The sequence below is a fragment of the Podarcis tiliguerta genome (assembly GCF_965153285.1).
Source record: "Podarcis tiliguerta genome assembly, chromosome: 3".
In the NCBI taxonomy this organism is placed as follows: Eukaryota; Metazoa; Chordata; class Lepidosauria; order Squamata; family Lacertidae; genus Podarcis; species Podarcis tiliguerta.
In genome coordinates, this window is record NC_139536.1 from 84,445,524 (window position 1) to 84,473,322 (window position 27,799).

A 27,799-nucleotide genomic window follows, 5' to 3' on the forward strand; every position below is an offset into this window, starting at 1 on the left:
GCCACCATGAGTGTTAGTCATTGATAAGCCTTATCCTCAATATTCTCCCCCAATGCACGTCACTTTACACTTATTTGTACTGAATTGCATTTGCCATTTTACTGACCAGCCACTCACTTTGGAGAGAGTCTTCTGCGGCACTTCACAATCCCTTTTTGATTTAACCATGCTGAACAATTCAGTATTCATTCATTCAGCCTTAATTGGCATAAAAGCTTGGTAATCCAGACATATTAAAGATATAAGGTGTTTAAAAGACTCAGTAGCCACCATTAAGTAAAATTAAGTAGTTTTAAATCTGACTTTAAAAATCTCAGCTAAATATCCTGAAACAATCTCAGCAGTTTCCAGTATATCATCCCTCAACAGATATTGGATTACAAATTCTTTGCAAGTAGATGTTTTAAGCTTCAAAGGAGTCACCAGTAGGTCTCTCCAAATAATTCAGCATCATCAGAAAACGTGGCTACCTCACTGCTCACACCAACTCTAGATGTTTTGTGAACAAGTTAAAAAGCACAAGTTGCAATACTAAGTGGAGAGGCTCCATGTTCTACATCCCTCCATTGGGAGAACCATCTATTTATTCCTTCTCTCTGCTTAGGACCTAACCAGGTCCAAATACACAAGAAATCATGTGATGACTTCTTTCATAAGGGTTGCATTACTGGTGGCTTTGCTGCTCATTTCTGCTCAAAGTTTTGCTCAGACAAAGACAGGCCTAAACATCAGGAGAAGCTTTTAGTGGGGAGAGGTATGGGAGCTGTAGCAGAAAGGACGGACGGGTAAAAGTTGGATGCCCTGAATTGCACAAGTGGAAATGTTTTCCATTAGCATAAACCACCATTGGATACATTGCATGCATTATGCCCCTGTTTCAATCTCCACTTGGGCTAAGAACCTCCTCTGTCTGAGAGCCTGGAGAGCCACTGCCCATCTGTATAGACAATACTGAGATAGATGGACCAATGAGCTGCCTTGGAATAAGGCAGCTTCCTATACCAGGCTTCCTCGACCTCGGCCCTCTGGATATTTTTTGCCTACAACTCCCATGATCCCTAGCTAGCACCAGTGGTCAGGGATGATGGGAATTGTAGTCTCAAAACATCTGGAGGGCCGAGGTTGAGGAAGCCTGTCCTATACAGTGGTACCTTGGTTCCCAAATGGCTTGGCTCTCAAACAAATTGGCTCCCTTACATCTCAAACCCAGAAAAGTAAGTGTTCCGGTTTGCAAATGTTTTGGGGGGTTTTTTTGGAAACCAAACGTCCGTTTCAGCTGTCAGCATTGTTTCCAGGGCCAATCAGCCAATCAGAAGCCATGCCTTGGTTTGCAAACATTTTGGAAGTCGAACAGACTTCCAGAACGGATTGAGTTCGGGAACCAAGGTACCACTGTATTCCTGTTTGCACGAACAGTGTGGATTCTAGTCGTGTGGGAGTGACTGACAACCACATTGCTTTGCTAGAGCAAGTATTGGTCCCTGGTGTCAGGAAGTAGATCTTAGAGATTGTAATTTCTTTATCGGTTGACAATTTCCCCCCCATTAAGTGAGTAATTTGTATAAACAGCAGGAATGAACAATTGGAGCAGAACATGAGCCCTTCTCCTTTTCCCATCTCCTCATAAATTGATGCACATGTTTGTAACGCAGAATAAATCAAATATTTGGAGATCCAGTGTCTGACACACTTTAAGAACTGTTGTGCGCTCTTAGAATAAATATTATTTAGCATTCTTTGGTACAAATGATAGGTAGTGTAGCATCCTCTCTTCCTTTCCATGTGACCACCACTATGGAAATAACTCAGGAAAGGTAGGCAAATTGAGTAAGATGTTTTCGCTAAAGGTCAACACAAACACCTGCCTGCTTGTCGTGTGCTGATCTGCCTACATTGTTAATACACAGAACACAGTGCAGAGAAAAGCACTGGAGCTTGCAAGACACAGCAGTAAGCAGAGTTTCAGCAGGCTGGAGCCACCTGCTTCATTTGCTACAACACCTCAACAAGTTGTTTAGACTAGAGCTAGCAATTTTATGCTTTATTGCAATTAAGAAGGACTAGGCAGTGAGTGACCTAGGAGCCCCACCCAGGCATTCAGCTCAGTTCTCACTCCAGCCCCCAAGACATGTGTATAATTAAAGCCCTGTTAGAAATAATCTTATTTGCAAAAATCAACAAATCATCCAAATTAAAAACACAAGGTTGGAGGGAAAGGCTAAGGTAATGAATTGCTAGGAAGTAAGGAAACCATTCCCTGGGAAACCATTTCCATTCCCTGGAAAAGACCCTGATGTTGGGAAAGATTGAGGGCACGAGGAGAAGGGGACGACAGAGGACGAGATGGTTGGACAGTGTTCTCGAAGCTACCAGCATGAGTTTGACCAAACTGCGGGAGGCAGTGGAAGACAGGAGTGCCTGGCGTGCTCTGGTCCATGCGGTCACAAAGAGTCATGACTAAACAACAAAGGAAACCATTTGTTTCCTTTATAGCCATCGTTACAGTCTCAATCAAGTCAGCCTTCTCCTGTCTATCCAAACCTTCAGTCCTACAACAATATTAACATGAGAAACGAACAGGAAGAGTGGGTTGCACTGCAACAATCATGTGTTGGTGTTTATTTTGCTGATTGGTATTTTGTACATGATTCAAACTGCATGGAATGATGCTGAATGCATTTGGACGTAATGATAAAAAACTGATTTAAAACTAAAATTCGAGAGACAATTTGCTTCAAAAATTGAGTGATAATCTGAGGGCTGGAATAGTAAGCAAAGTAAAATATTAATAGTTTATATTATATTTTTCATTCAGCCCATGGTGCATGGCTATTATTTTGAAGCACTTACTGGGCACTGGGACGCCCAGTTCCTGTTCTGATTGAAGTCTGGCTTAAACCACCTGCAGAAAAATAATACCAGAACCCAAACTGCTACCAAGTTTTAATATGTATCCTAATCATTTCCTAGTGGTCGAATCACCACAGTGTCAACAAACACAACACAGCTGTGGAGTGGGTGGATGGATGGTAAGGGTAGGTGAGTGAGAACATAAGATGAGATTTGCTGGATCAGGCCAAAGGGCCTGTATCTAATCCAGCATCCTGTTTCACTCTGTGGCCAACCAGATGCCTCTGCAGGACATGAGGACAATAGACTTCTCCCACCCTTGTTTCTGATTTGGTGTTCAGAGACATACTTTCTCTGGTCTGTAAGATGGCAAACACAGTAGTAGTCATTCATAGCCTTATGCTCCTTGCCTATTCCCCCTTTGAAAATATCTAAGTTGGAGGCTATCTTCACATTTTGGAATTGTGACATCCATAGTTAAACTATGAACCATGCGAAGAAGGACTTCCATTTACCCATCCCTAGTCTATTCTGCTTCATTGGCGATCCACAGGTTCTAATAATGATAAGATTGGGCAAGGAGAAATTCCCACTCCTTGTTTCAGGGATGCAAAGTAATGACATATAACTTCAGCTGCACATGGAAATATTATGGGAAATGTTTGCCAAGAGCAGCTTCGAAAAACATAGCCCTTAGCCAATAAACTTCTACCTCCTGGTAAGCAAAGAGTGTGTGAGGAATAGAAATAGGAAGTACATCACTCAGAGATCTTTCTTATTTTCAGACTAAAAAACCTGGTCAGGGAGAAGAATGAATTAATCATGTATCAATTCACTTAAAAGCTTGTTGTAAGGTGGAGCAGATTGGATGAATTCATACTGGTGGTTGATGAAATTACTTTTGTTTGTACTCAGATGCAGAGGGTTAAATCTAAAGTTGATGAATTGTCCCTGATATTATTTGATGAAAAAGCAATAAATAATCATGGATTCATATAACTGGAAGGCACTGTAGGCCATCTATTCTAACTGCCTCTTGTGCATGATAAAGAGTAGGAGAAGTGAAAGGTATCATAGATAGAACTTGGGAAAGGTAGTACAGCTATATGCTGCTTTTCATTTATTTTAGTTCTCACATACGGAGCCTTCCTGCATTATTGTCTATTGCTGTGTGAATCTACTAATGGTATAAATAAATGGGTGGGTGGTTGGGAGAAGAAGGCACACACCAGACTCTGATGTGTTATTCAGAGCCACACAGCAATCTTTAAAACGAAACAGGGTACCCATTGAAAGGAATTGCTTGCACATATTCTGAAACCTTTCTGTATGCAACCCAAGGTATACTAATACACTGTTGCCCTAACAACCAGAAAGAACAAATGTCATCTAGGATAGACATAAGAAAGCCTTCTCTTAGTAAAATACTTATGTGTACCATAGGCGCTAGTTCCTAGGGGCCGAGGCACTTTTGCACACACACCCAATTTTTTTTGAGGGTGCCAGGCCCCCTTGATATTCAGAGGGTGTACAGCTCCACCCCCTGGCTCCTTGCAACGCCATGTGTGCGATGTCAGAATGTCGGGTCAGGTCCCCTCAATCATCTGGAGAAGATGGTGCCTCTCATGTGTACAGCTATTCCTTCGTGAAAATCTATACTCAGAATACTGCACAGATACTCTCTTGGGAATACTTCTGATACTTCACTGAAATTTTTCACCAAGATTTTTTAGGTGAAAAGGTGTGCAAAGTCCCCAACTGAGCCCATACCTTGGTGACTTATCACATTTTTGTGCCCTTTCCGCCTGCTGCTCCAATGTGTTTCTCCTTCTGAACTTCTTTTAGGTCTTCTCCTTCATTGCACAATCCCAGCCACACAGATTTTGCCTAGTCAAATTGGAGTTGGCTACGTGATGAGAGCATGGGCTGCTAAGAAAGGCCTTGCAGCGTTCTCACTCTGGGTGTTGGGGGAGAGAGAAGGTTTATCTGGTGCCAAGGCGGTCCCTGCCTTACTGTGCTGCACTGGCAGCTCTAAGTTATGCCCAGTATGTGTGATTAAAGGTAAGGTAAAGGGACCCCTGACCATTAGGTCTAGTCGTGACCGACTCTGGGGTTGTGCGCTCATCTCACTCTATAGGCCAAGGGAGCTGGCGTTTGTCCACAGACAGCTTCTGGGTCATGTGGCCAGCATGACTAAACTGCTTCTGGCGAACCAGAGCAGCACACGGAAACGCCATTAACTTCTCGCCGGAGCGGTACCTATTTATCTACTTGCACTTTGACGTGTTTTCGAACTGCTAGGTTGGCAGGAGCAGGGACCGAGCAACGGGAGCTCACCCCGTTGCAGGGATTCGAACTGCCGACCTTCTGATCGGCAAGTCCTAGGCTCTGTGGTTTAGACCACAGCGACACCAGCGTCCCCGTATGTGTGATTAGCTGTAGACAAATATAGATGGGAGACGTGCATTTGGTGTACAAACACATGGGCATCCCATTGACACCGATGCAGTGCAGATTACCTCCACATTCATTGGTGCAGCAGCATTTTTTGTTCTCATTGAATTGCTTACTGTATTACTTTCATTATTATTATTATTATTATTATTATTATTATTATTATTATTAAATATTTTTATTGATTTTCTTTTCTCAAAACAAGTATCCAATATCATTGCTGAACATACATTTCCCAATTTCCCCCCTCCCTGTTGACTTCCCTTAACTACCATTTCTGGTTTATTACATCAGATGATACATTCTGCTGTTTATATACAATATTATGTTATCACATTGTTATACTTCTTGTTCTCTGTAAATAAAGTTGTAAATGTTTATTTAAATCCTGCCAATGAGACCATTTCTTTCTGTTGTTTCTGCAAATATACTGTAAAGAGATCCCATTCTTTTTCAAAGTCACTTTTGTCCTTTTCACGCAGTTTGTCCATTAACTTTGCACACAGTAATACAGCTTACTGTATTACTTTCAATGACATGTGCGAGTCAACTATATGTGAGTGAATTAGAATGCATTGGCATTAGTCATGCCATCTTTGCAAATCTGGACATGTTCTTTCCAATGCTAACACCTGTCCACAAAGCCTTTTGCAAAAAAGAAAAAAAGAAAGAAAAACCATGGGGGAAAGCAAGCATAATTTTCTTATTAGGCAAAACAGCATCTACAGCTATTCTTTATTTTTTATATTTTTTAAAAAGACATTTTACAAAGCACTCACCCCAAATTTTGTCCCCAAATTCATATTTGGTGTTCCAAAGCAAGGTAATTAAACATTCTTGCCTTGGCTGGGTGAAAATTACATGGCCAATCGGCCAAGAGGGTGGCCGACTCCTGGCAGCCTCCTTAAATAGGTAATGGGTGGGCTGCTCTCAGCCCCTAAGCCCCAGCTTCTGATTGGCTGAGCAGGCACTGCCTGCCCTTATATGAAGTCCCAATGTGGCAAGAGGTGGGCAGTGCCAGCCACCACCTCTCCCAGCCACGCCGGATGATGGCAGCCCCCCTGAACTCACCATGGCCATGCCATGTAGCAACAGCTGCCTACCTGGAGTCCCAGGTGAGCAGATATTCTCAAAATAAAAATTCAATTACAACTTCAAATGCAACTGATATATATATATATATATATATATATATGCTTTCGTAGATTTTCACGGGTACAGGAATGCAGGTTTTGGTGTCCTCGGGTGTCTTCCCGTGTAAAAGTTGGGGTGTCTAGGCGACGTTTCGACGAGGTCTCACTCGTCATCTTCAGGCTGGTGCTTTCGGCTTCTTGTTACTGGAACAGAGCAGGATCTCAGTGTTTGAGTTCCTATAAATACTGTTGAGGAGGTGTGGTGTATAGCCTCCAATGTTCTGGGCAGAGAGGAGGTTCCCAGGCTGGTGTGCCTTTTCTTCTTTTGTTCCTATATATATATATAACAATGTGATTTTCAAAATTCAAATTTTGATGTGTGAAATGTGGACTATAACATGCATATTTAAAATGCAATAATTGGATCTGGGATTGTGTGGTGTGCTTTTTTTTGGGGGGGGGAGCTCCTGCTTCAGATCTAGTTAGGATTAGTGCAAGGAATTTCATGTGCCACATATTTAAAACACCATCATATCAAATAATTATTGAAGATGTTACAAGTATAAAATCAGCGAACCACCTGTTTGTGATGGAGATGAGCAGGGTTTGGTGTGGATCCATAGTTTACTTTCTTACTTTCCAAATACTGAAGATGCGTAGATGTGTGCTGCTTTTGCTATTGATACTTCAACTTGTTAAAAAAAAGTACAAGGAATAGTCTGCTATAGTGAGCCTACTGCAATGACCCTAGATATGTATTTATATGAAAACATACTTATTTATAAATCCAAAGAAGAAATGTATGATCATCCAAGGCAATTAGTCACAATAATAATTGTCAGCAAGCTATTATGTAAACAGTGAAACAGGAGGTAACTAACGGTCATGCTAACTCAAGGAAACATCAACAATTCTGTGGTATTGAAAAAGGCAAATTCCATGCTAAGGACTATTAGGAAAGAGACTGAATATTAAACTACCAGAATTATAATGCCTTTATATAAATCAAGAATGGCCAATGTGGTGCCATCTTGAAGTTGTTGAACTACAATTCCCATAATGCCTGACCCACAACTTAAGCCAATCATAGCCCTCCAATAGCCCTTTAAAAACTGTAATTAAAAAGGCCATCACAAAAAATGTGGGCAGCTGATATTTCTCACAGCCCTCCTTTGAGTTATCAAGAGATAACTTGAGCATGGTCTATGGCCCTGTTACCAGCTTCCTGCTTTGTCTCTAGCTCAGGAATAGCTAATGTGGATTCCCAGCTGCCATCATCCCAGTTAGCATGGTGAATTTTCAGGGATGATGGGAGTTGTAGTTCAGCAATACCTGTAATGTACCAGATATTGTTGAACTATCCAACCCTCCTTCATATCCCCATTTTCCCCACACTAGTCCTAGTAAACTTGTTTCTGTCTATGTTCCCCTTTTTAGAGAACACTCTACCTGAAATCTGACCTGTAAATGTACTTTTTTGGTCTTAATCCAGCCAGTTTCCCTCAGCATAGATTTATGCAACACCTCTCACCATCTTTGATCTTGCCAAGGTCACCAGGAATGGCCAACTTAACATATTGTCCTATGGCTGGTTTCAAAAACCTTAAATACTTGGACAACTCTTCATGTGGTAAGCTGTTAGTGCAGTGTAAGATCTATGTGGTTTTTGCTAGTTCCAGCCACATCCTGCCAGCAAAAAACTTTGTCTGAAAACGTGATCTCTGCAATCTTCACCCTACTGTTGTTTACAAGCTGGAGAACAAATTTCCCTTGGAAGCAGTTCTGAGGAGGCCAATGATGATGGGCTTGATAAAACTTCACACAAGCCCTGGCTCTTTGCCAGCAGGAGAATCTCTCTCCCTCTCCCTCTCTCTCTTACACACACACATTAATACCACATGGCCTCAACCTGGAGAATAATACCTCACATCACTCAGCTATAGCAAACGCAACACTTCTGAATATTCCGTCCTCACAATTATGTAACTGCCACCTTGTCTACAGCACCCTTTGATCACATCAGAGCAGGTGAAAAAAGCAGGAGCTGAAACGTTTTGCTATTATAATTTAACATCTCTATGTCATTTCTCACTGTAAATATATGGATTTAGCAATCCTTTCCTGGATCCTGAGTAAACTTGTCTAAAGTGCTGTTTGATGCTTTAAAAACTGTGCATATGTTCCCAATTTATGTAACTGCATTTCCCTTTTCTCCCATAAAGAAGACGGAAATGATTATGTTTTGGTTGTAATCCACAGACCAGTTAATCCACAGTGCAAGATTTTCACCCCAAAATCATGGCTTCACTCGAGCTGTCCTTTAAATGAAAGCATTCCAGCTTGGGAGTACTGAGATGAAGTGTCCCTCCATGCACAATTCTCTCATCACGGTAACACAAGACTGGATTGCTAGACTGTCCAATTCTTAGAACTTCTCCCTGCCCCATCTCCCTCCCCCCATATAAGCAGCCATTTGTAAGCATTTTCGTATTCTTGGCAGTTGCAAAGTCTGCCTTTCCTGAAAGTCTCCATTCAGTCCTTCCACTGGACCTTTGCCAGAACCAGCCTAATTCTTCTCCTTTAAATGCTCCTGCTCTTAGACATGCATGTGCGTAATCGGTAATAGATCTGAATTTAACTTTATATGCCAATGAGCTCGGCATATCCGTCTCCCTGATCCATTAGGCACTCGAGAGCACGGAGCGCAGTGTTGCAGACACGCTCGGTTGATACTTTCCCCCATTCCGCTAATACCCTGCTTTTAACTGACATCAGCATCGTGGGATAGAATTATTTCCAGCCTCATTTAAAACAGTTGCACATTTGAGCAGACTTAAAATGATGGGCTCTAGTAATTTGTTGAAGCATAGGTTTGCGTCTGCATAAATTAACCTGGACACAAGCCAGATTTCCCAGGAAGTTGTTCTTGTTTAGCTGTCGATCCAAAGTGGATGTGCTTGCCCCTACCACAAAGGAGCTCTTACCAGGCATGCTGTTGAACTACACAATTTACTTGTGTCCAAGACCGTGGTCTGAGCATAACAGCATTGACCTACCTAGAACTGAAAACTCTCCCTCCATCTATGCTTGCTTCATTTTCAAGCACGTCATATAGCAGGACAAAATCCATTGGTATTTCTCTTCCATGAAAGCCCCTTCGTTTTCTTTTACCCTGCATTGCTTCATTAACTTTATTTTCCCTCTGAACGGTATTAATCTCTTGCCATGGAGACAGAGGTAACCTCCTTCAATTTCTAAGCTTCTTCACATTTAAGAACAATGCCAAATAAATAAATAAATGCATTCCATAGCCAGCATAAAACACAGCATTGTAAAATCACCAAAGAATAGTCCCGCACCTTATTAATCCCCTGCCTTTGTGGCATCATCTCCGAAACAACCAGTGAAATCCTGTCTTTTGTCCTTTGAGAGGCTCCTTTCTGCAAAGCTGGCAAACAGAAATATAGAAATACTCTAAAGAAAATTCATTATACTTTTATTTCAGGGAGGAGGAGGTAGACTATACTTAAATGGCATTTGCGAAAAGTAAGCTTGCTTGTTATTAATTTTAGCAATGATAAATGCTCCATCTAGTGGCCTCACAGTTCTCTAGTGAAAACTATCACTGGTAGGATGGTGATATCACCATCAATAAATGAATACTTTGTTTATGCACACACACACACACACACACACACACAAAATACTCAGGTAGAAGCAGGCAGCTTTTCTTATATGTTATCCATAACTTGAAGCAATGATTATTGTATCATACAGCTTCCCAGAGCATTATTCGTCTTGCTAGATAATACAGCTATTCAGATAGTTCTTTGTTGCCATGGCAATATGTCATAAATATCTATCAACCACCAAAAATAGCTGCAGATCACAAGGTAATAGGGAGGTTTTTCATGGGTTTTTATAGATCTCTCCTCCCTTTTGCCTTCAAAATGAATAAATCAGTCCCCAGTTTTGTAAACAGTCATATCTTTATTATCTTTAGATTATCAAGCCAATCTTTATGACATTCTTTCCACACCACCCGCCTCCTAGTGAAATATTTACAATGTTGAATTGGAATGCAATAAAATTTGCATATCACTTTTTGCTGACCAATTGGGATTTTTTAAAGGAGCTAATTGGTCCTTCAGACCTATTGACAAGCCTATTACCATAGTGGCACATTATGTAGTGGTGGCATTTCCACGAATATTATTCACGATCCTTGTCATAGTTTATAGTTATACCGTAATGTTCATCATGGACTGACATACCCAGTGTCCCAAGTAAAAAGGAGACAGTGCAAGAACAGGAAATTATTATTATTATTATTATTATTATTATTATTATTATTTAAAAAGGAAATGCATCCTTGAATGCTTAGTAACCTACCTGTTTGCATAGCAAAGATGTGTAAGTCCATCATGTCACCTCACCTGTTCTGTCATCTAATTATTACTACAGGCTCTCTCTTCCCCAGCATGATTTTCTGTGACAGGAGGCTTAGCAAGACCTGGCAGCTCATGCTTCAAATATTTTCATAACATGAGTGGGAAATTGGAGGCAGCAGCAAATTATTGTCTAGGAAGGCACTCATATTTTAAATGTGTGTGTGTCAGAGAGAGAGGGAGCGAGGGAGGGAGGGAGGGAGGGGGAGAGGGAGGGAGGAGGAAATTAGCCACTAGCACCTCACCTCTTTTCTGGCTGAAATGCAGAAGTTTGCTATCTTTATGAATTTGCTTCCTGCCTGGTATTCACTTCCATCTCTTTGGTGTGGGGGAAAGCATTGCTGCCAAATCAAAGGGTGTATGTTGTTATGTATTCACTGGAAATCATTTTATCTTGTGATTACAAAACAGCATGACTGTGGCGCTGTCATTTTAAATTCAGCGCTGATACATATTCATGACAAGCAGGAAGAAGAAGTGCTACAGTGGCTTACAGGGAACTTGTGCTGGGTTTCGTGAGGTAACGTGGCCTGACGTTTCCAGTCCTATTAATATTCCACGGAAACCCCATATACATAATGCGGCAGACTCTATAGTTCCTAGCACCAAAGACATGGCAAGGCTTTAGTGTCCCAGAGGGAACAAAAGCCTTGGGGTGCTGGTGCTGGTCCCTATTCATTGACTTAGTCATCTTTGTCTGAGGAGCGTGAAAGGATACTCCCACAACTAAAGGGAATAAAACGCTTTGAGGGATAAAGCTTTCTACCCTTCCCCCATTTCTGGCTTCCACTTGTTTCAGGATAACCTTCTTACTAAATCTGAAAACAATTATGAGTTGGACAGTACAGTCCCAAGCACATTTACTCAGAAGTAGAGTTCACTGGGAATCACCCTTTCCTAAGTTTTACTTGGTCCAAAAGGGGACCAGTTTCTTCTCCGCTGGAAGAGGAAAACTGCATATCCAGGGCAAATGACCAGGAAAGAGTGTGGCTTTGAGATTTTGGGAGGCACTTTTTAAAAAATTACCGGCCATTTTGTGACATAAAAGACCACCCTCCACTGCCACATACATTCTCTCCACAAGCATCCTGCAGTTTGAGCACTGTATTTGGCCTGCTTATGATGTAACCGAAAGGGTGACTGCAAAAGAAATGAAAAGAAAACCACAGCACCAAGCAAAATCCACTGCTGCTCAATATATTACAGCACAGAGCTGGCAGAAGGGTATTAATTCAGAAGTTCCTGTTGTTTGCGCCTGCAACGTTACTGCAGCCAGTTGACATATGTGCCTATTAAAAGGTACAGTTTCATTCAATGACTTAGCACTCAGCAACATAGAATGGGAAGGAGGTTTGCAGACCTTAATCGCTATGAAATCTTGCACAGCAGACACATATTTGCTACTGCATCTTGGTCCCTTTGAGCCAGGAGGAGAGACTACAATTATTAATGCTGCCTTAAAATGAAACCAAACAACCTCATATAGCTCAAAGGCCTGAGGGACACTTAAACAGAGGTTGGGATAAAGTAGAATTATATTTACATAGCATTATGGTGACTTGGGAGACATACAGTGAATTCAGATAGTAAGAAGTTTAATGATAGCCTTTGATACCTCTCGCCTCTACTGGCATTTGGGGACTTAACTAAGCATACTTATGTGGGATGTAAGGCCCCCTCTCCTGATTATGTAGAAATCTAAGCTTCAGCAACCCAATACCACATGAAATTCTTGGCTTAAGCTACTATGAATCCTTACTTCTCACTAAATAATCACATTTCCCCCAGTTGGCTATTCACCCTTATTCAACAAATTTCTTTCAACTGTTCCTCAAATGTAGAAGCACATTCTTCAGCATGTAGCAAAAAAACAGCACCTGTTGGTGACAGGTCGATAGTCTTCCAGTCCCTTGGATGGATTCCAACAATTTGGCAGATGCTTTTGCCAAATGCCTCATAGATGCCGAGTAAAATATGCCATCTCCACATTAGGTGTGAAGTGAATCAGGATCCTATGAGAACGTCTGTCATGAAACTTCCCCACTGCCTTACGTTTCTGCAATTTGGCACACTGAGAGATGCTATACTCTATGATCTGTCTTCTCTTGATTTCAAAATGGTGCCTTGGGCATGCTTAGCAGCATTCAGGGAAGCCATGAACTATGAAAACCACACTTCTGGACACATTTGCAGCCATGGTTAGAGCCTGTAGGAGACACGACTGCACAATGTGGTGTCAGCATTCTTTGTGTCCTCCCTGCCATTTTCAACTTCTTGCTGAGTGATGGAAGACTCATAGCAAGTGCTGTGATAGGCATAGGCCGGAATGAACCATATAACTCAAGCAGGGTCTAGGTTCAGTCCTAATTGGGAGAGTGGAGACTTATTGGGAATCCAGTGTCCAACCCACTCTATTTATTGGCCTCTTTTTTACTAAAGAAAAATGCAGCGGTAAGGCATAATCTGAAAAGCAACAAAATTTCGCAATAGTTCTTTTTGCCTTCCTTATAATTGGAGAAAGACGGAAAAAATATATGGGGGGGCATAGTATGTAAGCAAAAGATGGCATTTGGAATGTAGCCTGTAACTCAAGGAAATATCATGTGTAAGTAAGAAATTGGCATGGCAAAAAACGACACCAACTCCGTGGAGAATCCTGTGTTATTTCTCCAAGCCTATCAAGAAAGAACTTTAGAACGGCTACCCTTGTGCAGCCTCCAAAAGCAGTCTCAATGCAATGCTTTTGAGAGTCATCTGTCAATCAAGCAACTTTACAGATAAAGACCAAATGCCATTACTTTGGAGTTCTCGCCTTCTGTCATGAGCTACTCTGCTGGAAACTGCCACAGTACCTAAAACAACTTTAAAAGTCGTTTTGCTCCAGTGGTGTAAGTGATTTCCTGTGTCGTGGTGCTAGTCATTTGAGAAACATTAGGATGAACCAGTGTTGGCAAGAGTCAGCAAGAAAGTATTTTCAGCCAGTTAATCTCAGTAGCAAATGTTAAGTCAGGGCCAAAACCAGAAATGTATCAAGCTCTGGGAAGCCTTACAGTGATGCCTGAACACCCAATGGATGCTAGCAGATAGCACCTTTCTAGGTCCAAAGGTGCCCTTGTAATATTCTTTAATTAATTGTGAATAGCATTGTGAATAAAGAAGTTTGTTCCTGCATGTGTAGCAGGTATTTATTGAGAGGCTGATGAATGTGAAAGGTCTAAAATGAAATGTGTAAAAACTTGTGCAGAGGAGGAAACCCTATTGGTGTGGGAGCAAACCTGAAACAAAGAAAAGCCAGCACCGTGCTTTGTTTTTGTTTTATCAGTTTATCATCTTAAATTGAGTTTGGCTAACTTTCCTTTCAGCAGATGCATTTCAGCACAACTTGTAATCAGCATATAACTGAAAAGATGGAGGCAGACAATCAATTGATTACATCTCATATTCTAGAGAATCTCTTTTGAACTAATATAATGAACTCTTTCTTTTGATTATCTCTTATGTGTACAATGCAAATAAGCCCTAAAATCTAGTACTGTGAGTTTGCCTAATATCAGTAATGCCTATTTACCATGATTTGATCTGCTATATAGCTGGCCTTTAACATTTTCCCAATTGAGACGCATTTCCGCAAGCAAGCTACCTATTCCCAGAGGGTCGACCATGTTTTATCTGACAACAAAAACAACCAAAGGGTCTCGTGACACCTTAAAGACTGTCCATATTTGGTAATGAAAGTCCCATGCTTTTTTCCACAAGAAGAACATAATTAATGTCCAAAAGAAGCTTTGCAAATGGAAAAGATAATCATCACATACTCTGTTTCCAAAAGGTTGCTCAGATTTCTATCCATTTCCTCTGAGCCTGGTATGCAGCCCTAGTTACTATTATTCTTCTCTTCCCCCTGTTGTAAGAAAATTAAAGTGGAAGTAAGGTGGGAGACAATGGCACCTGAGCTGAACAGAGAAAGAAATTTAATTCAGTGAAACTTGCTATAGGGCTAGGTACTTGAAAGTGCAAGTTTGGTGAAAATTAATTTTCACACATTGTTTTCAAAGGGATTTTATTTTATCTTGAAAAGCTGCCGCCTGCAATTATTTCACTGTGGAAAATAATAGCTTCTAATGAGTTCCAGTTTGCTATAGTTATCTTTTACTGAAGAAATAAAATAACTCCATAAATATGAATGCCTTATTATTCTTGTTCTATGGACTTTCAGAAACTTATAATTTTATAGCTTTTTTAAAATGAAAAAAGTCTTGCTTACAAACAGGAAAGGAATACTATGACAATAATAACAAAAATTATGACAGCAGCAGCAATATTAAAAAGCAAATTGCCCACCAATCAGCAAAAAAAAAAAAAAAAAAAAGCCTTAGAAGCATTGAAATCCTATTTACTGGGGAGTAAATCTCATTAAAGCAGTGGGGCTTCTGAGTGAACATGCATCGGATTAGGGTGCATAACTTTGCTTTGTGCATTATCTTTATGACCTTGATACTTAGATTTTATGACTTCGACTTCCTTATTTAATACATAAATAAGGACTGTGCATTTGGGGGGATGTACTTGAGTGCACATAATTTTGCTGCTGTTAACAAATGAATTAGACTTCCACAACTTTCTAATCAACATTCACACAATTAATGAGGGGCATGGGGAAATATGATGGTCAGCCACATTTTAATTTGCAGTACTACTTTTTAGCAAAATTCTGGGACACGTTTAAAAGAACACAACATATTAGCAACATTCAGACCTCACACTGAATCATACTTTAGCATGGCAGGAATGAGCATATACAAGTATGGCCTTGTGTACCCTCCCTTCAGGGACGCGGGTGGCGCTGTGGGTTAAACCACAGAGCCTAGGATTTGCCGATCAAAAGGTCGGCGGTTCGAATCCCCGTGATGGGGTGAGCTCCCATTACTCGGTCCCTGCTCCTGCCAACCTATCAGTTCGAAAGCACATCAAAGTGCAAGTAGATAAATAGGTACCGCTCTGGTGGGAAGGTAAACGGTGTTTCCGTGCGCTGTTCTGGTTCGCTGGAAGCGGCTTAGTCATGCTGGCCACATGACCCAGAAGCTGTACGCCAGCTCCCTCGGCCAATAAAGTGAGATGAGTGCCTCAACCCCAGAGTCGGTCACGACTGGACCTAATGGTCAGGGGTCCCATTACCTTACTCTCCCTTCACTCAGTGTGAGGAGTCTGGACACTTTTGCTTCTGTTTTTGTTGTTGTTGCTTAACCACAGCTTGTTCAAGTAAACTGCATATTATTATGGCTTTGAACTGTGAAACACAGTCTGCATCCACTTCCCACCCACTCCGGGTGTTAGTGAACCACAACATCCCCAGCCAGCATGGACCAATGGTCAGGATTGATGGGAATCACAGACCCTCCAAGTGTCCCTATTTTCCAGGGACAATCCAGGATTTACAGAAGCCATCCTGGTTTCTGATTTCCTCCCAGAATGTCCCACTTTTCCTTAGGACATCCCTATTTTCATTGGAGAAATGTTGGAGGGTATGGAATTGTATGTGATCCCCGGGCCAAGGAGATAAGTAGCTATGCAACCTTTAGAAGACATCTGAAGGCAGCCCTGTGTAGGAAAGATTTTTTTTTAATGTTTAATGTTTTATTATGTTTTTATATATGTTGGAAGCTTCCCAGAGTGGCTGGGGAAACCCAGTCAGATAAGTGGAGCATTATTGTTGTTGTTGTTGTTGTTGTTGAATAGGACATTCCTATTTTCATTGGAGAAATGTTGGAGGTTATGGAATTGTAGTCCAACAACATCTCACTGGCCACAGGTTCATCATTCTCTGGGGTGATTTCACAGGGACATCCAAGTTTAACACGATTGGGGGAAATAAATAGCATTTGATATGAAAGAAATGTATGATCTATATCAAAAAATAAAATGATTTCAGAATTGGAAGAATACAGTCTGTGTTTGTGTTTTACATAAAACTCGACAAAATTGTCTTTTTAAAAGAGGTATTCAAGTGTTGATGGCACTTCTACACTGAGCCAAGAACTGCCAGACTTGGTACTGAGATGTTTCTACCTAGATAAGTTCCAGGGATAACTCACGCAATAAACTGGCAAGTGATAGATAAAGAGATGAGGGACAGCAATAAACATACAATCATTACTTTCAATAAATGAAAATGCTACACTGATGGCAGCTTTATGGCCCGGGTAATAATTATGTTTATTGTCATAATTTTTATAGCACTTTTGGTGCTTAAAACAAGCATAAAACTAGTGATAAAACTTCCTTTGGCCTTCAGAATCCTTCGTGCAAATATGCTGAATATATCATAGTCTGTGCAGTGAAGGAAATGAAAATAAAAATACATCTTCACTTAAAAATGGTTGATGACACAGTCTACTCTGAATTCTTGTGGCTTTATGTGCATAGTAATGTCACAAATGTATAATGTACCATAGTAATAATATTTAAAATCAGCTGATAAGTTCTTATGGAAAACAGGATGCTACATGGTTTTAGTAAATAAAAGTGGAAAAACATAGAACCTAGAAATCATCTTCATCAACATCATCATTATTATTAGTAGTAGTATTAGTATTAGTATTTCTATGCTGGAAGAAGGAACCAAGAAAGTATAGGTTCATTAGCTTTACTTCAGCCCCTGAAAAACTATTAAGATAGATCACACAGCAATTGATTTGTATGTACCTGAAATAGACTGATTATTTGGCATGAATATGCATTTGTTGAGAACAGAAATGATCAAAGAAGTTCAAAGTTTTGACAGGGTAACTGAATAAGGCCCCAATCCTCTACCATTTTCCTGGGAGTAAGGCTTTTTGAACTCAACAAGAACTACTTCTGAGCAAACACATATAGGATTGCGCTGTTAGATCCAATCTTACCTATACTTACTTGGAGGAAAGTCATGCTGAAAGCTTACTTCTGAGTAAACATTGTTAGGATATACCACAACTGACTCAGTTTCTGGGAAAGGCAACGTCCTTCTTACATGTATCATCCAGCTTTTCTCACACTGGTACAAGATCTAGGTGAAATACACAAGCTCTCACATTACCACCATAACATCAGAAATGGGGTCAGTGAGCTGCCAAAGACCTCCTTATGAGCACAATGCTGAAATGAAATGTGATCCAGAGACAATTCATTCTCTTAACCACTGTACAACACTAGTTATTGCCTTAATTCCCTTCCCAGTGTAAGACCATTTCCTCACTTACAGAATAAACATCAGTGCTTTTCCCCTACAAGGGAGAAAAATAATACAGACTAGTAAATGTGTACCTTCCATTTTAATTATGTTGCAGTGCTAATGGCACCCAAAATCTTAACAATATGGGAGCACTGCATTAGCTTTGCAAAGCTTCATGGAATTTTAGTGCAGAATTAATTTAACTTTATCATTTTGGATCTGTAATGAGCATTTGGTGGGGGTAAAGGGAAAAGATTGTAAGATAAACTTTGAATTAGACTTTCTTGGACTCTACAAATAGCTCTCAGCTATATTAGATTTGTTGCCCTGATTGCACTTTGGAGCGCCACTTTCCGTTTCAAAGCTATCTGCCTTTTCTTTGGACAGAGGACATTCTCTGACCTCTTGGATGACTCATTATTGCTTCTGCTAACAAACCTTTAATGAGCCTTGCAGTTTGCACATGATTGTGCTGGGATAGCAATGGCAGAGTGCAATATTGTTAGTTGGGGGCGGTGGGGGTGGGAAATAGAAGTTGCAGAGAAATTAGGACCCCCCCAAAAAAAGGAAGAGTGAGAAATAGTCACAGAGGCAGAAAATTGAAAGGGGAAAGTGGTTATGGAATAGGAAGGATATGTTTAAACTGTAATGTATGTTATCTTGCATTATTTCTGACTATGACATTAACCTTACAAAAAATGGTATATCATTATCCCAGCTACTTAAATCCCATTATGATGGCCTACTTATATCAAGTGCATAACCAGCCTTTGTCTGCAACTTTCCTTTATTAAATGTGGCAGATCAATAGGTTGTTATCTTCCTCAGCATTTTAAAGTGCATGCAGTTTATTTATCCTATCTATTATCACTCAATCACATTGACTTCTGCTTTGCAAAAATGCGGAGCGGCATTTTTCTTTAATTGCTAATGTTTCTTCTTAAACTTTTCCGTACATAAAGAAACAAAAATGAAGTAAGGCTGCCCTGCAATTCATTCATCACAGGCAAATATTAGCAATTTTCGCTGTAAAGTACGTAAGGTCCATTTCGACAGACTCAATATCATTTTCCATTATTTGCAAAAATGGAGCTAAGTGCCATGATAACAGCACAGGATCTTAGCCTGCAGATTTAAATATCATCCATTTTGTTTGCCGAGCTGCATTTTCCTTTAGTACCCTTAGGTGCAGCTCATCAGGCGCTAGAGATCTGATTTCAGTTAAGAAAGGTATATGTTCCCCTCTTTTCCTATTTTGGACTGCAGTTTTCTCATTGTGCCATTCATTCTGTTATCACCAAGCTGGGCACTACTTTCTTTTTGGTTGAAGACAGACACAAAGTAGGTTTGAGCAATTCCACCTTCTCTCTGTCAACCAATATCATTTTTCTAACTGGTCCACATAGAGGACTCATTTATTATTAATTTTATTTTTATTTCATTTATTAAATTTGTATACCGCCCTTCCTCCATAGATCTCAGGGCAGTTCACAGCATTAAAATGCAAGATAAAACACAAAATACATAATAAAAGCAAGAACAAAACAAAACTCTCCTTGAACGTACTGCTTATTCCTCCTCTTGCTTTGAACATACCTGAAGAAACCTTTTAAAAATTATTTTCTCACAAGCCTGAGCTTATTCTGAGCTTATTCTGTCCACAAGAGATATTGTTATATACACACCCAATCTCTGAGTGATGCGTGATTCCAAGGGTCCCAGGCGCTTCCCTGGGGTTTGTGTTTCCTTCTGAAAATAAGGCACAACTGAGACTGTGATGTTTTTATGATATATGGTTTATTTACATATATATATACAACCTGAGGCTATGATGTCACAGCATTGACACCCCAAGGGGTTCTTGTTTCTCCCATGGCTGCAGACTTGGATGCCAGCAGAAATCAGCCACGGACCTTTGCTCCAGCTTGCTGCGTTTAACAGACTGAAACCATTTTCCCCTAGGTACATCATTGCCAATGCAGTCCTAAACAACTGATCTCCTTTTGTCTCTGCGCCCTATCCCAGAGTTCAAGGAGGGGCTCCCCCATTTGCTGGCCGGCTTTGCTATTAGCCCATTTCCCTGTCTTAGTTCTCTGCTAATGACCCATCTCTCAGGTGATATTTTGAACACAGGTAGCTGAGTCCAACTGTTAAGGGTCCAGTTCAACTATTAAGGACTTCCAGTTTAACTCTCCATGCATTGATTAAATTCTAACACTTTCTAAATCCAGGAATTCTGGGTCTCTTGCAGCCACAAACTCCAAACAACATACTAATCAGTGCCCTGTTTGGGCACAGGTATTCAGACTCTTCCCTGTGTTTGTTGCCTTATACATTTCCATGAATATTTCAGACCAGATGCATGGAAGTATTTCTTTCAACATACATTATCTGTTGCCTATTTTGAAATTAATAGATAACCTTTGAGGATCCCTGTGTATATCATACCTCCTGTTCCCAATATTGGGGTCAATAGATTTGAAAGAAGGCAAACCTTCCAATTAGCAAAGAAGGTTTGCTTAGGCTCATTTTGTATCTTGGGTGGATGGGTGTGTTGTGGGGGGAGAGAAGCATGCATATTTGGCAAACCAAAATGCTGTCTTTACTCTGCATAGATAATAATGCCATTGGTTTGTCTTTTTAAAATCTGGTATCTCTGGATCATGATGCGCACTGATGACAAACAATCTTGTGTAAACCATATGGCAAAAGCAGATAAATTACCTAAAGAAAGCTATATAACATGATTTTTCCATGTCACTTGTGGAGAGGTGGGAGAGGAACAAGAGCTGTTTATGAATAGAACTTTAATTAAACTTAGCTGCAGGCAAACTTGATAAGGTGACAAGGCTGCTAACTAAGGAGATGAAATGCTATCCTGCTAATCCTCATATATGACATTTGTGAAAATGTAGTATTAGACAGTATGCTGGCAAATTAATAAAATATTAAGGAACACATTATGCCACCATATTAATGGCCTTTCATAAAATTATATATTAATAAAAATTAAACCTTGCAAAGATTTATTATGGAGGTGAATATTAGAAGGATATATGAGATATACAACATGGACAGAACATGAATATTAAAACTAGCAGTCAGTTCATACATTACACTGGGCCATTTTTATTTCATTTTATTTCATTGCGCTCATGAGTTGCCTGCATATGTGTTCCTGTCTGAAACCCTGGAGAACTGCTGCTACTCAATGCAGCCTTGTGATTTCCCTTGAAATTCTTAGATATTTTTTTTCTTTACCTGATGGGGAGGCCCTAGTTTTGCTTTGAAACTCCCCACAGCTTTCCATGGGGGAGGGAAAAGATTAGATCCGTGGCTAGATTCTAAGTATACTCCCCGTCATCCACCCCCAAATCACCATAATATTGTCTTCCAATACAGTGGTACCTTGGGTTACGAACTTAATTCGTTCTTATCCTGAAACTGCCCTTAACCTGAGGTACCACTTTAGCTAATGGGGCCTCCCGCTGCATGATTTCTGTTCTCATCCTGGGGCAAAGTTCTTAACCTGAGGTACTACTTCCGGCTTAGCGGAGTTTGTAGCCCGAGGTGTTTGTAACCCAAAGTACCATTTCATTTCTCTCATTGCTGACCCCAATTGCCAGCTTCCCTGTTGTGAGCCTGAGTGCCCCCATATCATATTCTCAACTTTGCTCTACCACATTATCCCTCATGTTAAAATTGCTGCCCCATCTTGTCAGCCTAGAAATCCCATTGATCCAAGTCTCCTTTTCTTCTGGTTAAAGGCCAACTCCATCCATTCTACACCTTTACCCTTGACTGTGGATCCTGGCAAATAATGAACTGCACAAGGTAGCTCTCTACCTTATGCAGAAGCAGCAATTGGTAGGTTCGCAACTTTGCCTTATAAACCTATTACATCTTGGGCCTGAAGATGGTTTGATAATTTGTGTGATGACTCCCCGCAGGGAATTTATAAAGACCCCCCCATACCCTATTTAAGAGAGCTCTCCCCTACAGTGCCATTATTTAAGCATTTTGCTCCCCATCCAGCCCTCTAAATTAAATATTTCATTTTCTTTATATTCACGCTCTGTGACACTTCCTGGATATAACTGTACTAAATCCACAGGTCTGCTTACCACCCACATTTTCACTTTTTCTTTTTTCTTTTGCATGTGCAAGCTTTCCCACAGTTCTCCAAACAATCGAAGGAAAAGACAGATAATTAACTTCCCTATGAATATTCATAGACACTCTTCTGTTATTCAAGGATATTTTCCACAGAGCGGCGGGCCATTGTATTATGTAAAGCAAATGAAAAACAAAACAACTTGTACATTTTGATGGAGACAAAGGAGCACAAAAATGCAGGATTGTGTACCAAAATGTTGGGATGGCAATTTCCTCATTTAAGAAGTATCTTGAGGGGGGGGGGGATCATTTGCAGCAGGAGTTTACTGTTGAGCTAAGAAATCTTTAAGATTAAAATATTAAATGCACTCATACTTAGAAAGCTATTTGTTTGAAAAGCCTATCTGTGAATTAATAAGAAAAGGAATGGTGTGAAATTGTCTGAGTACACAGATGGACTGAAAACACCTAACTAACTTTGAACCACTTGTCTGTCCATGATAGATAGGTATTTTAGTGTGTATTGTTAGCCATCTTTGAGACAGGCTATAAATATTTTAATTAATACATCCAAATATACATATTCATATTTGATTCTGGTTGTAAAGTATTTTGTTTGGCACAGCTGTGACTCATGAGAGCACAGGACCGTATTGCAATAGGACACACAGACCAGTTGCCTTGGTGCTGCAGACTGACCTTCAAGTCCAATTTGCACTACCTAGCTCAGTGACTATGCTCTCAGCATAGGGCATTTCTTGTGAATTAGGAAAGAGTGGAGAGGAATTAGCTGCAGGAAATAGACTTCAGAGAGCTTGTAATTGCATAGATAAGGTCTTGTAAGCCTACAGTTCTCGGATCGTAAATTCATTGAAGCTAGGAACTGTGTTTACCTCTGCCCCTGCAAAGAGGCACTCAGTAGGATCAGTACCAAGTATGCATAAAAGCAGCATTTGAGATGGGGATGTATACACACACACACACACACACACACACACACACACCGTATTTTTCCGTCTATAAGACACCCCCATGTATAAAACACACCCTATTTGGGGGGACTCAGATTTAAGAAAATCCACCCTTGGCACTATCTGTGTATAAGCCGCACCCTAATTTTGGACATTATTTTAAAGGAAAAAAACTTAGTCTTATACACGGAAAAATACAGTATGTGTATATATATATATATATATATATATGCGCACAAGAGGTTTGGGGGGCTTTTTTGCCTAGAAAAATAAGAACATCAGGCCAGAAGTGATCATCAGACGGTCTTGATGACCAATATTTCCCATATATCGGATATATTTTTATCATGTTTGCTGATTTGATTACAGAGTAATATGCACAGACTCAGTAGGACACTGGTCATGTGCATAGCAGGTGGAATTCATTCAGCACAACAAAGCAACCCCCCCCCCCATGCACATTCTTTCTTAGTGTGGCTTCTGCTGCTCAAGCAAACCTGCACCCTGGTTCCTGCTTTTGCTCCCCTTCTTTAATTTTCTACTGAAGAGCCTCACATAGACCAAGGTGGCAACAGATCATGGATAAAGAGGAGAGACATGGAAAAAGCACAGCCTTGGCTTAGCTGCCATCCTGCGCTGAGCTAAAAAGAGGAGCAAGGTGGGTGCATGCTCATCTTTGGCAACCAGGACATTTGTATAGCCCCAATAAGCTATACTTTGGCTTACCGAGATGTGCGAACCAGGCCATAGACATTTCTGTCCTCCACCCTGATGCCTCAGCAGTACTGTAAATGTGTTAGCTCCCTTTACAATAAAGGCAATGACAATCTTAGGCGCATCTGATATGTGAGCAGCCGCGCGCGTGCAATGCACCAAACCATCACCAAAAGAGACGAGGCAGGGGTAGAATAGAGTGTTTGCAGGCTTTTTCAATGTTGTTTCAAATATATGCAATTCCTCTTAAAAGCACGATACCTTGGAATATAACTGTCACATAAATTGGGAGTTGCCTACACTGTGGGAAGACCAGGATTGAGAATGCAATCCAATGAACACTTTCTTTTTTCTATCCAAGATGGCAGCACGTGCAGACGCTGCGGCTGAAAGCTCCCTGGAGGGGAGTCAGGGTTTGTTAGGACAAATTATTTATAAGAAGTCTCTATAGGAGTACATTAGGGACGCGGGTGGCGCTGTGGGTAAAACCTCAGCGCCTAGGACTTGCCGATCGCATGGTCGGCGGTTCGAATCCCCGCGGCGGGGTGCGCTCCCGTTGCTCGGTCCCAGCGCCTGCCAACCTAGCAGTTCGAAAGCACCCCTGGGTGCAAGTAGATAAATAGGAACCGCTTACCAGCGGGAAGGTAACCGGCGTTCCGTGTGCTGCGCTGGCTCGCCAGATGCAGCTTGTCACGCTGGCCACATGACCCGGAAGTGTCTGCGGACAGCGCTGGCTCCCGGCCTATATAGTGAGATGAGCGCACAACCCTAGAGTCTGGCAAGACTGGCCCAAACGGGCAGGGGTACCTTTACCTTTACCTTTTTATAGGAGTACATTGTATTTTAAAATGGGGTTTCAGAGTTTTTAGGGGGTTTTGAATATCTTATGTAGATTTTTCAATTTCATTGTTCTGTATGGGACAATGACAATAAAGATATCATATCATATCATCATACTAGGTAGTAAGTCACATGGAACTCAGTGAGAATTAAGTCTGAGCAAATTTGCAAAGTGTTTGGATTTGATATCCCTTTTTATCACTACCCTAAGGAGACTCAAAGCAGCTAACATTCTCCTTTCTCGTCCTCCCCCACAACAAACACTCTGTGAGGTGAGTGAGGCTGAGAGACTTCAGAGAAGTATGACTGGCCCAAGGTCACCCAGCAGCTGCATGTGAAGGAGCGGGGAATCGAACCCGGTTCACCAGATACGCCCCCGCTCTTAACCACTACACCACAAAGGGTTGCACAGTTCAGTGATAATCCTGTGCACACTTATTTGCAAGCAAGTCTCACTGACCTTAGTCAGAAACATATGTAAGATCTGATTGCACAATGCCATTATCTGAGAGACTGCAGAATGCATGAAGCAGCTCTCTGAATCAGAGAATGAGCGCTGTGCGGTTTTTTGAACGTCTTTTATACAATACGACTCCAGCAAGATCCAAACCAAATCAATGTGATTGCCTAAATATTTAAGTAATTTAAGGAATGAGACTATTGATGATAATTTAAATGGAATAGATGCATTACATGTCGGCGTTGCCCTTCCCTTTAGGTATCTTAAATTAATGGGAGTTCTGCCTGGATAAAGAACCAAAGCAATGGCTCCTCTGTGTTTCCAGTGCTCATTATGGTGGAGTATCGGCTCTGTGTAACAGATTGGGTCTAAGCTGAAAGTGATGTGTTTGATGGTTCATTGGACAGAGTTGCCTCTGAAGGAACAATATTGCTAGACTATATTGAAGGAATGTCAGTTATTCAGGTGCAAGGGGAAAAGAAAATGAAAAACCAGCAGAATCAGAATGGTCTATGATGGTGGTGGGCCTTTGCTAATAAGACTGAAGCAAGGAACAAAATTGAACAGCTTGGCTTTTTAACCATCCTAGAGTAATTAACAATCTTTGGAAACAAGTGAACCCAACATTTAGGCTGCAATACATGTACCTGGGAATACAAACCACCAAACACAGCAAGATTTACTTCTGTGTACAAACATGCAGAAGAATATGAGATACATAGTATACAACACAATCTTAATTGTGGTTCTCCATAGCCCAAAGTCAAACTACTAACCAGGTGCACACCCACCCAGCCTTGCATTGCTACAAAAAGTTGGCACTCCTAGGCAGCCTCATTAGGCACCAATAGGTTTCATTTAAAAACAAACAAACAAAACCCAGCCATAGTTAGCAAATGATAAGTGCCATTGCGTTGGGATTAATGTCATTTTTAGTTGAGATGTCTGAAAAGTGACATGTGCTAACATTCTTCAGAAGCCTTTACAGGGGTTCCTGAGAAATGTTCAGTCACTGGGAGCAATATATGTGGCTGTCAGACATGAACTGGGAATCGTATTAATTTTCTCCACAATCTAGGGATCGCAAGATGCATCTCCCAAATCAAATCTCCTAATTAACTAATCTAGAAAAACACCATGGCAGCCTTTGACTTCTGACAATGTGTTTGTACTCTGTAACCTCTGTAACCACATGCCAACATTACATCAATGTCACACTCTTTGAAAATCCCAGACTGATGATCCAAATACCTCCTCAAGCTGGCTGAAGGCCTGTGCTTGTTTTGTGAGCATAAAATATGTCCTGAACTTCAAATAGTTCAAATTTTTACAGTATGGTTTATTGCAATGATATCGATTCATTTTTTCAAAAATGTGTTTTTTACTTTAAATTCCTGTATTTAATTGTACTTTATTGTGCAAATTTATATGTTATCTCCTTTTCCCTGTGTAGGGTTGTATCCCCCTTGGGAATCAACAGTCAGGGGCTTCATGCTGGCAGTGGGTGGGTCTTGAACAAATGGTGAGTGGAACTGGCACTACCCTGGAATTGGACCAAGACGGTGGGGATCTGTAGATCTGAAGGTGGTTTGCAGCATAAAAATACAAGATAAAAACACAAAATACACAATAAGAACAAGAACAAAGCAACTAATAACCCCTTTCCAAAACTAAGTACAGAGCGGCTTCCTGCTACTGTTAAACCTGCTCCCATATTTCCTTTGCTAACACGACTGCAATTTTACTGCATAAACACATACAAATTAGAGTGGCAGCTGTGATCAGCAGGTGCTGTGGTGTATGAAAAATATTGGCCAATAAAGTACGAAAACAATATGGAGAAGGGTAGGGGGTATAGGAAGAATAGATAGTGATCCCCCACAAATTCTAAAATTCAGTCTAAATACCTCTCCCACATCCCTGTATATACTTTGGGGGCGGCGGCGGGGGGATCACATTAAAATACTTAAATGTTAGAAACTGCTGAGGAAATACACAAGTCAATGGCTTTTTTTTAAAACCAAAAAAAAAGCTCCTTTGTGAGTTGTCCCGGAACTTTCAATTGGAATTAATTATGTTCTCTTGCAAAGAAAAGAACAGCTTCTACTTTAGTAAGTGCTTAATGAGGTGTGCATTTTATCTTTTCCTTGACTATGATACACAAACATTTCAACTCCTGTAGTCATTTTGAAAGTGTTAGATCTGTCATTATGCATTATGATGCACATGAACTAAACTTCAGAGAGATCTTTTGTAACTTATTCCACGGGACACTTTAGCCAACAATAGGAGGCAATGATCTGTGTTTTGCATTTCATTCGGCTGCACTGTCACATTTGATGACAGCATCCCACTCGGGAATTTTCTCCACACACAGCTCTCCACTCCATAAGGATAGGTTGTGTGTGCATGCAGTAGGATCTCCCTCTGCAGGTATGTCCAAAACAAGTGGACAGCATTAGGGCAGGAGGTGTAAGGCCCTTGTTTGCAACCCTGATCTCTTGTCACATAGTCTGAATGGCAGGAGCAAAAGAACACCCAAATAGGGGTAACTAATAGCAGCTGGTTTGGTGTGGCAGAGCCATGGAGCCCAACTAACAACACTG